The sequence below is a fragment of the Nerophis ophidion genome, linkage group LG12 (genome assembly GCF_033978795.1).
Source record: "Nerophis ophidion isolate RoL-2023_Sa linkage group LG12, RoL_Noph_v1.0, whole genome shotgun sequence".
Classification (NCBI taxonomy): Eukaryota; Metazoa; Chordata; class Actinopteri; order Syngnathiformes; family Syngnathidae; genus Nerophis; species Nerophis ophidion.
Genome location: NC_084622.1, coordinates 60,199,949 through 60,214,297, shown reverse-complemented (window position 1 = coordinate 60,214,297; position 14,349 = coordinate 60,199,949). Strand labels below are relative to the sequence as shown.

Below are 14,349 nucleotides of genomic sequence, written 5' to 3'. Positions count from 1 at the left end.
AAAAAAAAAGCCCTGCCTTTCCCGGAAGTAGCAGACGATGACATCACAGATTGTCGGTATCCTCACATCCACCCATTGATTACAATCATGGATGCCAGCAGCGCGGGCGATTCTGACCGAGAAAGTGACAATTTCCCCATTAATTGGAGCGAGGATGAAAGATTCGTGTTTGAGGATATTGATAGCGACGACTTAGGGAAAAAAAAAAAAAAAAAGCGACAGCTCCGGGCGACGGCAGTGTGAGCGTTTCAGATGTAATGAGACTGTCACGCCTGTAAGTTAATGTTATGGTTTTGGTCAGGTTACGTTTAGTTTTTTGGACATTTAAGTTCTGTCTTGGCATTTCCTGTTTGTTTTCGTCTCCATGCCAACTCATTACTTTTCACCTGTCATGTCACGTCCCTGTTCTCAGCCTCACACCTGTTTTCACTAATCATCACGGCTACTTAAGTCACTCTTTTTCTTGTCTGCTTTCTGGGATCTTCACACTCGCACGCACCCTTCCCATGCTGCACCCAACCTTCACACCCTCGTCCACAGTTCCATGCCGCGTAAGTTTATGTATTTATGCCACAGTGCTAGTTTTGTTTTGTTTGTATATAGTCATGACATTGTGCTGTTTTGTATTAAGTATAGTATAGATTATTACCCGCCACAGAGCGCGTCCTTGGTCTGCCTTTTTGTAGTTTGTTTGTGTATTTAATAATGATGATTGAGGGAACCCCTCATGAAACAGTTCTGTAGAGATGAAGTAGTCTTGTGATTTTTCCCACACCTACATATATATATATATATATATATATATATATATATATATATATATATATATATATATATATATATATATATATATATATATATATATATATATATATATATATATATATATATATATATGTGTGTATATATTAGGGCTGAAAATCTTTGGGTGTCGATTTTTGGGGTCACGATTTGATAATATATCGATTTTTTTCGATTCGATTCTCAATTCAAAAACGATATTTTTCTGATTCAAAAGGATTCTGTATTCATTCAATACATAGATTTCAGCAGGATCTACCCCAGTCTGCTGACATGCTAGCAGAGTAGTAGATTTAAAAAAAAAAACAAGCTTTTATAATTGTAAAGGACAGTGTTTTATTAACTGATTGCAATAATGTAAATTTGTTTTAACTATTAAATAAACCAAAAATATGACTTATTTTATCTTTGTGAAAACGTTTGACACAGTGTGTTGTCCAGCTTATGAGATGCCATGCAAGTGTAAGCCACTGTGACACTATTGTTCTTTTTCATTATTTTTATAAATGTCTAATGATAATGTCAATTAAGGGATTTTTAATCACTGCTATGATGGAATTATAACTAATATTGATACTGTTGTTGATAATATTCATTTTTGTTTCACTACTTTTGGTTTGTTCTGTGTGGTGTTTGTGTCTCCTCTCAATTGCTCTGTTTATTGCAGTTCTGAGTGTTGCTGGCTCAGGTTTGGTTTTGGAATTGGATTGCATTGTTATGGTATCGCTTTTTAATGGTTTGTTGGATTAATTAAAAAAAAAATCACAAAAAAATAAATCTATTTTTTAAAAATGAGAATCGATTCTAAATCGCACAACGTATTCGATTCGTATTCGAAACAATTTTTCCCCACACCCATATATATATATATATATATATATATATATATATATATATGTATATATACATATATAATGTGTATATATATATATATATATATATATATGTATATATATATATAAATATATATAATGTGTGTATATATATATATATATATATATATATATATATATATATATATATATAAGGTGTATATACTGTATATGTGTATATGTATGTGTGTATACATACATATATATATATATATATATATATGTGTACAATGTGTATATACTGTATACATGTATATATATCTCTATATACATTGTATGTATATGTGTATGTATAAATGTGTGTGTATATATAAATATAAATATATATATATTTATATATAAATATAAATAAATATATATATATATATATACATACATATGTATCTATGTATGTATATATTTGTATATATGCATGTAAATTTTTATATACAGTATATATGTGTGTGTGTGTGTGTGTGTGTGTGTATATATATATATATCTATATCTATATATACACACATGTATATGTGTATATATGTATATATATACACATGTATATGTGTGTAGATATGTATATGTGTGTACATATATATACATAGACACGTTTGTGTATATATATATATATCTATATATATATATATATAGATTTATATATACATATATATGTGTGTGTGTATATATATATATATATATATATATATACTGCACGTTTAATTGATTAAAGTATTGTTTTTGTTTTGCTAATGATGTTGATACCTTTTTAAAAAGTCCAAACTAATTGCAACGTTCAGTTATTTACTTTCAAACAAACATTGCATTTCTTATTTTCAATAAAGCATTTGAGACATTCGTTAGCTTTCCCATACAGACTGCTGTTTTCGCTAGTGGATTATCTTCCTCATGGTGTTGTTTTCTCTAAACTCTATGGTAGCCTTTTTATAATTGCAGGTTTATATTGTAGCTCTACTTTTGCAAATGAGGACTCGAGCTGGAGAACACACGGATTGCCCATCTGTGCAGTTTGTTGACGACTACAACACTTAGCATTTGTTCAGAGCTGATCATTTGCATTGGCCGTAAAAAAATCTAAGACACTTAATTAATATATATTTTTTCATGTGCTAATTTAATTTCAATATAAAAAAGATACATGCAGACTTTAATTGGGAACCATATTACTCACTTTCTGTTGTATTTGCCTTTTGGACTCCTGCAGACCAGGGGTGCCCATTACGTCGATCGCGAGCTACCAGTCGACCGCGGGGGGTGTGTCAGTCGATCTCCAGCCAGGCTTTTAAAAAAAATAGACCTAAAAATGAGTGATCATCAATCTTCACCAAGACGTCACTTAAATGACATTCACGGTACCGGAGGGTCTTGTGAGATGACGCTGGCTGCTGCAAGATCATTATTATGAAAATATGACCGAGAGGAAGGCCAGAAACACTTTTTATTTCAACAGACTCTCGCGCCGTACCTTCCGTCAAAACTCTAAAGGCCGACTGCACATTTCCTATCTTCACAATAAAAGCCCTGCTTCATGCTGCCTGCGCTAACTAAATACAGAGTCTCAGAAAACTGGCGTGCACAAGCGATCCCTCAGAAAGCTGGCGTGCACATCACTTGTGCACGCCAGCTTTCTGAGACTCTTATTTTGTTAGCGCAGGCAGCATGAAGCAGGGCTTTTATTGTGAAGATAGGAAATGTGCAGTCGGCCTTTAGAGTTTTGACGGAAGGGACGGCGCGAAAGTCTGTTGAAATAAAAAGTGTTTCTCGCCTTCCTGTCTGTCATTTTTTCATAATAATGAACTGGCAGCAGCCAGCGTCATCTCACAAGACCCTCGGGTGCCGTGAATGTCAATCAAGCAAGCTACGGAATGTTTTTCTTGTAAAGTGTATGGAAGCTGGATGAATTAGATGCCAAAAACCAACCACTTTCATGTGGTATTGTACAGAAAGGACAACTTTTTTTCTCCTCCATTTGAAAATGTGGGCGTTATCATCATTACTGTCTGATTCCAATCAATGCAAGTCATCAGAATCAGGTAATACACCAACTTATATTCTTGTCTTTGTGAAAGAAAGACATCTATATGTGTTACACATGCTTGTATTATCATTAAACACATTTAACTTGTTTACAAAAATGTCTCTTTCATAAATAAATAAATATAAATGATATATATAAATGAGGTAGATCCCCTCGAGTTGGTCAATTGAAAGTAGCTGGCCTGCAGAAAAAGTGTGGGCACCCCTGCTGTAGAGTATGTACACATGATTTTTTTCTCCATCCTGCATCCTGCAGAAAGAAGATGACTTTGCTTTGTTTTAGATGCCAAAGCAGAGCCCAGCTATATAACTTCTGAAGCACAGCAGGGGAGGGGACAGGCCCAGTGCATTTACATGGGTGCTCCCATATGAGTAAGTCATGTAGGTCAATAAGACCCCACAATAAAAAAAAAAAGACTGTAAAACAGCACGGGAAGCCATTTAAAACTGCTTACAGGGCTCACTTCCGATGGCATGAACATTAATTTTTGACATAGTAACAACATTTATAGGTCACTAAAGAGAAAACACACAATACGTGCCCTTTAAGGTGTTAATGTACTTGAAAACATGTTTTATGCCTTGTTTCCAATTTATCTTTGACATGGATTAGATTTTTCTTCTTGGCCTCCGCAGATATTTTGCGTTTTCTGACAAACATTAACAATATATTTGCATTGAGTACACCCAACCATTACCCTTTTTGTTTAAAGTCCTACTGAAAGCCACTACTAGCGACCACATAGTCTGATAGTTTATATATCAATGATGAAATATTAACATTGCAACACATGACAATACGGCCTTTTTAGTTTACTAAATTACATTTTTAAATTTCTCGCGGAGTTTCTTGTTGAAAACAAGCGTGTTTGTGACGTCTCGGGTTGTAGCGAACATATTAGCCCAGCACCACACACAGCTAAAAGTCGTCTGTTTTCATCGCATGATTACACAGTAATTTGGACATCTGTGTTGCTGAATCTTTTGCAATTTGTTCAATTAATAATGGAGACTATAAAGAAGAATGCTGTTGGTGGAAATCGGTGGATTGCAGCAACCGAAACACAGCCGGTGTTTCTTTGTTTGTTGTGAAGCTTTAAGACAGAGCGGGCAAGCGAACATGTTTCTCTACGTCAACCAGCAAGTTTTTGGATGGGAAAATTGTGATATTAAGTCGGCTCCTACCGGAGACTTCAGTGGATTATGCGACCACCTCCTGCAGCTCAAAAAGGCAGCTGTGATCTTGGCTCCTCGGCTTCTCTCAGAGACACTGGCGTTCACCGCAGCCATCCAACTTTCAGGTATGACCTTACAATCTCACTAAAACACTATGAAAACAACAAGCAGATATGGGATCTTCTAGAATGATCCTAGTAAATGTGTCTAATTACATCTGAAACAATCCCACTGCTGCCACCTAGAGCTGTCGCCTTTTTTTTTTTTATGTGCTTCACTCTAACTTTCCTCATCCACAAATCTTTCATCCTCGCTCAAATTAATGGGAAAATTCTCGTTTTTTCGGTCCGAATAGCTGTTGCTGCTGGAGGCTATGATTATAAACAATTTGAGGATGTGAGGAGCCCTACAACCCGTGACATCACGCGCACATTGTCTGCTACTTCCGGTAAAGGCAAGGTTTTTTTATTAGCGACCAAAAGTTGCGAACTTTATCGTCGATGTTCTCTACTAAATCCATTCAGCAAAAATATGGCAATATCGCGAAATGATCAAGTATGACACATAAAATGGACCTGCTATCCCCGTTTAAATAAGAACATTGTCACGCCTGTAAGTTTATGTTTTGGTTTTGGTCAGGTTATGTTTAGTTTTTTGGACATTTAAGTTCTGTCTTGGCACTTCCTGGTTTGTTTCCATCTCCATGCCAACTCATTACTTTTCACCTGTCATGTCACGTCCCTGTTCTCAGCCTCACCTGTTTTCACTACTCATCATAGCTACTTAAGTCACTCTTTTTCTTGTCTGCTTTCTGGGATCTCCACACTCGCACACATGCTACCCATGCTGCACCACCTTCATGCCCTCGTCCATAGTTCCATGCCGTGTAATTTTATGTATTTATGCCATTGTGCTAGTTTTGTTTATATCCATCCATCCATCCATCATCTTCCGCTTATCCGAGGTCGGGTCGCGGGGGCAACAGCCTAAGCAGGGAAACCCAGACTTCCCTCTCCCCAGCCACTTCGTCTAGCTCTTCCCGGGGGATCCCGAGGCGTTCCCAGGCCAGCCGGGAGACATAGTCTTCCCAACGTGTCCTGGGTCTTCCCCGTGGCCTCCTACCAGCTGGACGTGCCCTAAACACCTCCCTAGGGAGGCGTTCGGGTGGCATCCTGACCAGATGCCCGAACCACCTCATCTGGCTCCTCTCGATGTGGAGGAGCAGCGGCTTTACTTTGAGTTCCTCCCGGATGGCAGAGCTTCTCACCCTATCTCTAAGGGAGAGGAAACTCATTTGGGCCGCTTGTACCCGTGATCTTATCCTTTCGGTCATGACCCAAAGCTCATGACCATAGGTGAGGATGGGAACGTAGATCGACCGGTAAATTGAGAGCTTTGCCTTCCGGCTCAGCTCCTTCTTCACCACAACGGATCGGTACAACGTCCGCATTACTGAAGACGCCGCACCGATCCGTCTGTTTGTTTATAGTTTATTATTATTCATGCCAATCGAGCAAGTGTTTTTGTTTCTTGTTTGCATTTTGCAGCATTTATGCTAGTCTTTTGTTTGTTCATAGCCAAGTGTCTGTACCTCCTTGTGAGCGCCCTTAGTTTGTTTATTTTTTTATTATAGTGTTTAAATAAACAGCCATGTACTCACGTCCACGCCTCGCTTGTGCTGATTCTCATCTGCGTCGAAGAAACAATCCACGTCCAAGCCATGTTGTGACAAACATCTCATTTCAGTAGGCCTTTAAGGAATGCAATAGTGAGGGAGAAAGTAAAGAAAATGTTTGCAACAGCACTAACCGCAGGATAAGTTTACATTAGCATCATTTTAGTGCTTTATCACAATTAATCATTGAAATTATATGTACTGCATTTTGACTTAATACGACCATAACACTGCCTGCTGGTTGCAAACTCTACTAAAAAGGATTTGGCTCATTTCGTTTAATATACCTCAACACTTGATTCATTTGAATTGCCTAACTTATTCTTAATGAGCCAATTAACATATTATATAACAGCTGCACAATGTGCAAGTTTTCTTTCCTGCCACTGAATCAGCCGAGATGTAGCCTCTATCAGTTCTTTATATACCATTTAAACACACCTCCTCAGGCTGAGAGTCAACAGATTATATTCCTCTCAAGCTGCTGCTAACTTCACACACAACTAATTGCCCTTTCTCATTCACTTGTAAATAATAAGTGGGTACAAATATTATGTTGCAGTTGTGTTTCAGCCTTTGCAGACTCCTCCTCCTCAGCGTGATGTGCGTTCAAGGCGATGCGTCACTGAAATGCATTTTTCATTTTTAAGGCATAGTAAGGTCAAAGGAATTTCAATGTTTTGCATTCTGCGGAAATCCTCAGCTTTTTGTCAGGAAAGCATTTGCAATATTCTTCAAGAGTGGCACTTACAGAGAACTTTGACTCGTTGGAAAATAAATGTAAAAAAATATATGATCAAGGTGTGTTAGACTCACTGCAGGCATTTTAGCAGAGTATGGTCATAATATACAGTCGTGGTCAAAAGTTGACATACACTTGTAAAGAACATAATGTCATGGCTGTCTTGAGTTTCCAATCATTTCTACAATTCTTATTTTTTTGTGATTGGTGCACACAGTTTGTCAAGCAAAAAGTTTGGTTCTTTTATTAATTTATCATGGGTCTACTAAAAATGTGACCAAATCTGCTGGGTCAAAAGGAAACATACAGCAATGTTAATATTTGGATATTGTGGTCAAACCGCTCAATTTTTGTTTCGTCTGACCACAGAACTTTCCTCCAAAAGGTCTTATCTTTGTCCATTAGATGTCAAATGAAACAAAAAAATTAGCTGTTTGGCCACAATACCAATATTTTTGGAGGAGAAAAGGCCATTAATGCCAGGAACACCACACCTACCGTCAAGCATGGTGGTGGTAGTATTACGCTCTGAGCCTGTTTAGCCGCCAATGGGACTGGTGCTTTACAGAGAGTAAATGGGACAATGAAAAAAGGAGGATTACCTCCAAATTATTCAGGACAACCTAAAATCATCAGACCGGAGGTTGGGTCTTGGGCGCAGTTTGCTGTTCCAACAGGACAATGACCCCAAACACACGTCAAAAGTGGTAAAGGAATGACTAAATCAGGCTAGAATTAAGGCTTTAGAAAGGCCTTCCCCAAAGTCCTGACTTAAACGTGTGGACAATGCCGAAGAAAGAAGTCCATGTCAGAAAACCAACACATTTAGCTGAACTGCACCAATTTTATCGAGAGGGGCGGTCAAAAATTCAACCAGAAGCTTGTGGATGGCTACCAAAAGCGCCTTATTGCTGTGAAACTTGCCAAGTGACATGTAAGCAGATATTAACATTGCTGTACGTATACTTTGGACCCAGCACATTTGGTCACATTTGCAGTAGACCCACAATAAATCCATCAAAGAACCAAACTTAATGAATGTTTTTTGGGACAAACAAGACTGTAATTAATTCCTGGAATACTCACCGTCTGGACAACACACCTGTCCTTCGCACGACTTGTGCCACAGGTGTGTCAAACATTGTTGTGAGGTGCATCCTGACACTTCCAATGTGTGAGTTTAATGAGGTGCTTCCCTAAGTGCTTTAGTGCTTATGTACTACTGCCATCTAGTGCCTCAAATCTGCAACTATCTTCAGGTCTTTTCTTATTTTATTACTGTATTAATAAAATATTAGTAATAAAACATATTTTCTTATCACACTTACCCTACCTGGCTACCAGACACTCTCTCCACTGATACATAGCACCGTTGGTAAGTTGAAAATTGTTTGACTGTGTTTATTGGCAGGCTTAAATAAGTCTTAAAAAGTATCAATATTTATTGATATTGATCAATATAAAAACCGTATATTATGATGTGCAGCGATGTTTTCTAATGACCGTAAGTCTTCAACTATACAAATTATTTCAATGGTTGGAATTTGCGCTTATGGATGATATACCAGTTACTATGGTAATCTAATTAGTTACTATGGTCATCTAATTAGTTACTATGGTCATCTACATCACAGCAGCTCAGACGAGGTACCGAGCAGTGTGGGCGGGAAGCGTTTCCACAGAGATTTTCACAACAAAGTTCTAAAGCTTTGTGATGTATAGAATAGAATAGAATAGAAAGTACTTTATTGATTCCTGGGGGGAATTCAGCAAATATCAGATATATTAGATCAGGGGTGGGCATTACGTCGATCTCGGAGGGTGTGTCAGTCGATCTCAAGCCAGGCATTAAAAAATGTACATAAAAATGAGCAATCATCAATCATACCAAGACTTCACTTTCTTCAGTTGTTTGACATTCTGGGCACCCGAGGATCTTGTGAGATGACGCTGGCTGCTGCGAGCTCATATTTAAGAAACAAATCACTAACAGGGCGGACGCAGAGAAACACATTTTATTTCTAGAGACTCCGTACCTACTGTCAAAACTCTAAAGAGCGACTGCACACTTCCTGTCTTCACCATAAAAGACCTGTTTCATCCTGCCTGTGCTAACAAAATAAGAGTCTCAGAAAGCTAGCAAGCTACGGAGTTTGATGCCAATGTATTTCTCCCCCGCCCTCAGCGACCGCTCCCTCTCCTCGCTCGCCCACACACTCACCTGCTGCCAGACATTAAAGGGCCACACACATATGCTACTCTCATAACAAAGTGTTTAAAAAGGAGTATGCAAGTTGGACAAATGAGATGCCAAATCCAACCACTTTCCTGTGTTATTGGACAGAAAGGAGGACTTTTCTTTTCCTCCATTTGAAAATGCGGACGTTATCATCATTACTGTCTGATTCCAATCAATGCAAGTCATCAGAATCAGGTAATACACCAACTTATATTCTTGTCTTCATGAAAGAAAGGAATCTATGTGTGTTAAACATGCTTGTATTATCATTAAACAACATTAACTTGTTCACAAAAATGTCTCTTTCATAAATAAATAAATATAAATTATAAATAGGAATGAGGTAGATCTCCTCGACTTGGTCAATTGAAAAGTAGCTCGCCTGCAGAAAAAGTGTGAGCGCCCCTGCATTAGATTGTAGTTGGGTTCATTTTGTACCCTTCACGTTCATATTTCACTGTTTGTTGCATTTTTGTTGCGTTTCACATGATTGTAAAATAAGTCGATCGAAAGCGGGCGTGACATTCATATTTTGTTAATATTCAGTGTTTTACCGTTCATAGAAAAATGTCAAATTCCATTATGTTTTTTAAGGCGGTCTGTCATAAGGTTTTTAGTATTCAATCAGACGTTATTGTGAGGTTTTGTATTAGTTTTCCTAAAAATAAATATTCCGGCCCCAGGACACATGTTTTACTCTAAATTTGGCCACGGAGTCAAAATAATTGCCCAGGCCTGGTATTGATTGATATTCTGTATCGCCAAGAAACGGTGGTACATATTATATTTGTGTACTTCATATTCCACAACAAAAGGAGATAGCACGGGATAAACCATTGGAGCATATGTCATGAATGTGGAGAGTCTCTATGGTGACAGCCGGTATAATTACACACGCAGTCTTAGTAGAGTAGAATCGAACGCTTTGTCATCAAACATGAAAGAATGGCAAAATACCGGTGGTTACTTTGTTCAGTGACTTCCGGTTCCGGGTCAACGTGAATGACTGCTCGCTGACTGCTCTTGTTGCAAAAAAGCTAAGTATCGTTCTATCTGTGTGATTTTAACTGTTTTGCAGCTTTATTTACAACTTATCGAACATATTTAATAGTTCAATTTAACTTGCAAATCACCCGATCTCTGTCTCACCACTTCGCCCTCAGCTAGCTAGCTGCTAAGCTAACGAGGCTAGCGGAGAAAGGCAGCGCCGGTCTGAAGGAAGCTACTCCCCTGCCACCGTGACCACCACTTCCCGAAGACAGCTGGCACTCCACTCGGCGACGGAAAGTTTCTGTGAGTATGGCTTCCTGCGCTTCGTGCACTTTACTCATGGATAGGTTGGCTTTGCTAGAGAGCCGTGTCCGCCAGTTAGAGCAGTGTAATTTCGTAACTTTAGATGTTGCGGACACATCTGCTAGCGTTATCTGTAGCACGCCAGCTTTCTGAGACTCTTATTTTGTTAGCGCAGGCAGCATGAAGCAGGGCTTTTATTGTGAAGGTAGGAAATGTGCAGTCGGCCTTTAGAGTTTTGACGGAAGGTACGGCGCGAGAGTCTGTTGAAATAAAAAGTGTTTCTGGCCTTCCTCTCGGTCATATTTTCATAATAATGATCTTGCAGCAGCCAGCGTCATCTCACAAGACCCTCCGGTACCGTGAATGTCATTTAAGTGACGTCTTGGTGAAGATTGATGATCACTCATTTTTAGGTCTATTTTTTTTAAAAGCCTGGCTGGAGATCGACTGACACACCCCCCGCGGTCGACTGGTAGCTCGCGATCGACGTAATGGGCACCCCTCCTCTATGCTGATAATCCATGCTCTTTTCTCCTTCCCCGTAAGTTTTGTCATTCATGCCATAGTTTGCAAGTTTTGTTTTATGTCCATAGTTTACGTTGTAGTAATAGTTTTGTTTCATAGCCAAGTTTTTCCTCCTCAAAGATCGCCTTTTGTTTATACCCTTTGTTTTGTGTGTACTTTTCGAGTTAAAATTCAAAGATGTTATTACCTTCACGCCAGGTCCGGTCCAGTCGTTTTGCACCACGGGAAAACAAACCGCACCATAGTCCAGGCCTTGACATAAACAACATTACAAACAGCAGTGAAAACAGTGTAAGCTATTGGGACAGATTCAATATCCTAATGGCCCATGTGCAAAAACTGTTTTTAACCTGTTTGTCCCAATCTTGTGTGACTGAAATCTCTTCCCAGACAGCAGCAGGTTGAACAAGTGCTGACCAGGGTGAGAACATTTTCTTTGCTCTGCCAAGGCAGCGGGGTCGAACAATGTCCTCCAGGGACGGCAGAGGGCAGCCGATAATAGCTGGCAGCAAACCACTCGGTTACGCAGTACATCAGCACTGGGTCTATGGTGTCCCGATTGAAAGATACATGCACTTTCTCCTCAAGTTGGTTCCTCTGCAGCACACACAGAAAGCAAAGTCACTGCCGTGCCTGTTTGACCAGTGCAAAACTTTTGTCAGTCTATGTGAGGTCCTCTGAGATGTTAGTTTCTAGGAACCTAAAGGAGGTTACAGTGTCCACACAAACTTAATTTACTCCAAGGGGACCCAGGAAGCTTAGCTTCTCCACCAGGATGTCAGAGATTATGGTATTGAACGCCAAGCTGTAGTTGACAAACAGGATCCTGACATAAATATCTAGAGTTCCAGAGGTTCCGCAACTGAGTGGAGTGCAGTGACGATGGTGGAACAGTTTGTGGAACAGTTTGGCCTGTGGACAAACTGGTTTGGATCAAAGTTCTTCAGGAGGCAGGCTTTCATAGGAGAACAAGCCTTTCCAAAACACTTTAAAACCACATATCTCAGTGCCACTGGTCTCTCGTCATTGAAGCCTTTCATGGCCGTCCTCTTGGAAAATAAGATTGCAGAGGCTGCTAAAAGACAGGGCAGGACTTTGGCTCGTCCCAGGGATGAATAAACTATCCCTCTAAGTACACCTTCCAGTTTATCTGTACAGTCCTGGACCACCTTTCCGAGGATACCATCCAGCCCAGGTGCTATACGCAGGTTTATAGCCTTCAGTGGCCGCCTCACCTTGTGTTCTAGAAAGACGAGTAGTTGAGAACTAGAGAGTGGGAAGAGCATCCGGGTTGTGGCTGGTCTGGATGACTTGGAACAGGCAAAGAAGTGATTGCGTTCTTCCGCAGGAGAGTTTTCCGTGTTTTTAATATTTTGGTAAGAAATCGGTATAAAGATGAGGGTCCAATAATTTCACAGTATTTTGTATGGTTACAATCTACAAAACCCAAAACCTGTGAAGTGGGCACGTTTTGTAAATCGTAAATAAAAACAGAATACAATGATTTGCAAATCCTTTTCAACCTATATTCAATTGAATAGACTGCAAAGACAAGATACTTAACGTTCAAACTGGTAAACTTTGTTATTTTTTGCTAATATTAGCTCATTTAGATTTAGACTTCCTTTTATTGTCATTCAAATTTGAACTTTACAGTAAAGATAAGAACTTTTGTTGCATTAGCTTGTTGTAGTGCCGGATAAAAGAGCAATAAGGTGCAGATATAAATAAATAGATTAATGCACAGATAAATATATTGCACTTTTGCATATGCATCCACGTTTATGGATGTATGTTATATTGTCTTTATATTCTAGCGAGTTAATCCGTTTTTTGGGGGAATCGAGGGGATTATTATGATGCGTTCAAGAGTCTTATGCCTGAGGGAAGAAGCTGTTACAGAACCTGGAGGTTCTGCTACGGAGGCTGGTGAACCTCTCTCTAGAGTCCTGCAGTGAAAACACTCCTTGGTGGAGGTGGGAGGAGTCTCTGCAAATTTTTTTGAGCCCTGGTCAGGCAGCAGATTTTTGTGATTTCCTGGTAAGGAGGAAGAGGAGTCCTGATGATCTTTTCCGCCTTCCTCACCACTATCTGCAGAGATTTCCAGTCTGAGACACTGCAGGTTCCAGTCCAGACAGAGATGCCGTTGGTCAACAGGCTCTCTATAGTGCTTCTGTAGAATGTGGTAAAAATGGGGGGAAGGGAGCTGTGCTTTTTTTCATCCAACGCAAAAAGTGCATGTGCTGCTGAGCTCTTTTTACAAGAGCTCCGGGAGATTTTCGGGAGAAAAATTGGTCCCGGGAGGTTTTCGGGAGTGGCGCTGAATTTCGGGAGTCTCCCGGAAAATCCGGGAGGGTTGGCAAGTATGGTTCCAACTTCACTGGTTTTGGGTTTTGTACTTTCATTAGAAACAAGTGGGAGTAACAAACAGATCTAGAAGATGGAGCTGTTAGAGCGGAGGGGAGGTGATGTTTTTATTCTGAAAGGGTTACCCGATGATGCCTCCACGTTGTGACAATCTATGTCAATATGTACTAGCACGGACACATCAGGTGTGCAGGTTGAGGAGAAAAGCATTTTCTGTCATGCAGAGTTGAAGGTGTGTTAGTGATGGAGGACAGGAGCACTTCTGCCACTGTGTCAGCGTTTATTCACACTGCCATCTTGTCCTGTTATTTGTGTCACACACAGAGTGGCATAACTCAGAGACCAGCCGTGTCTTTCTGGCATGCCTTTCAGAAAAAAATACCACTCATTGCAGATGGAACGTTGTCTGTGGAATTGGCACCAAGGGCGTTTTCTATTGGGTTCCTATCCTCGCCAACATGCAAGTCATCCAAGAATAAGTCATAACCTTCATGAGTCATGCATGCATTTAATGTCTTGCCCTTCATAGCTGCACGATGGTTTAAGGGTCCAGAGGGAATCACTCCCTAAGCTGGGACTTTACAAGATACATGACAGAATTATGAAGGTGACATTTGCGCCAAGACTAAA

General features: G+C 39.7%; 1 protein-coding gene across 6 annotated transcripts in view; it reads left to right on the top strand.

The window, feature by feature from the left end:
- Positions 1 to 14,349, top strand: part of tspan9a (tetraspanin 9a) — an 818,127-nt gene that overhangs the window by 149,807 nt on the left and 653,971 nt on the right. For 3 of the 6 annotated variants that reach the window (XM_061917887.1, XM_061917893.1, XM_061917889.1), the window contains exon 1: positions 10,517 to 10,827. The exons of 2 other annotated variants lie outside the window; for them this stretch is intronic. The gene's annotated coding sequence lies outside the window, so the exon portion shown is untranslated. Of the gene's footprint in view, positions 1 to 10,516; positions 10,828 to 14,349 lie in introns of those variants that run through there. One more of the 6 variants, XM_061917888.1, reaches the window with a different exon arrangement.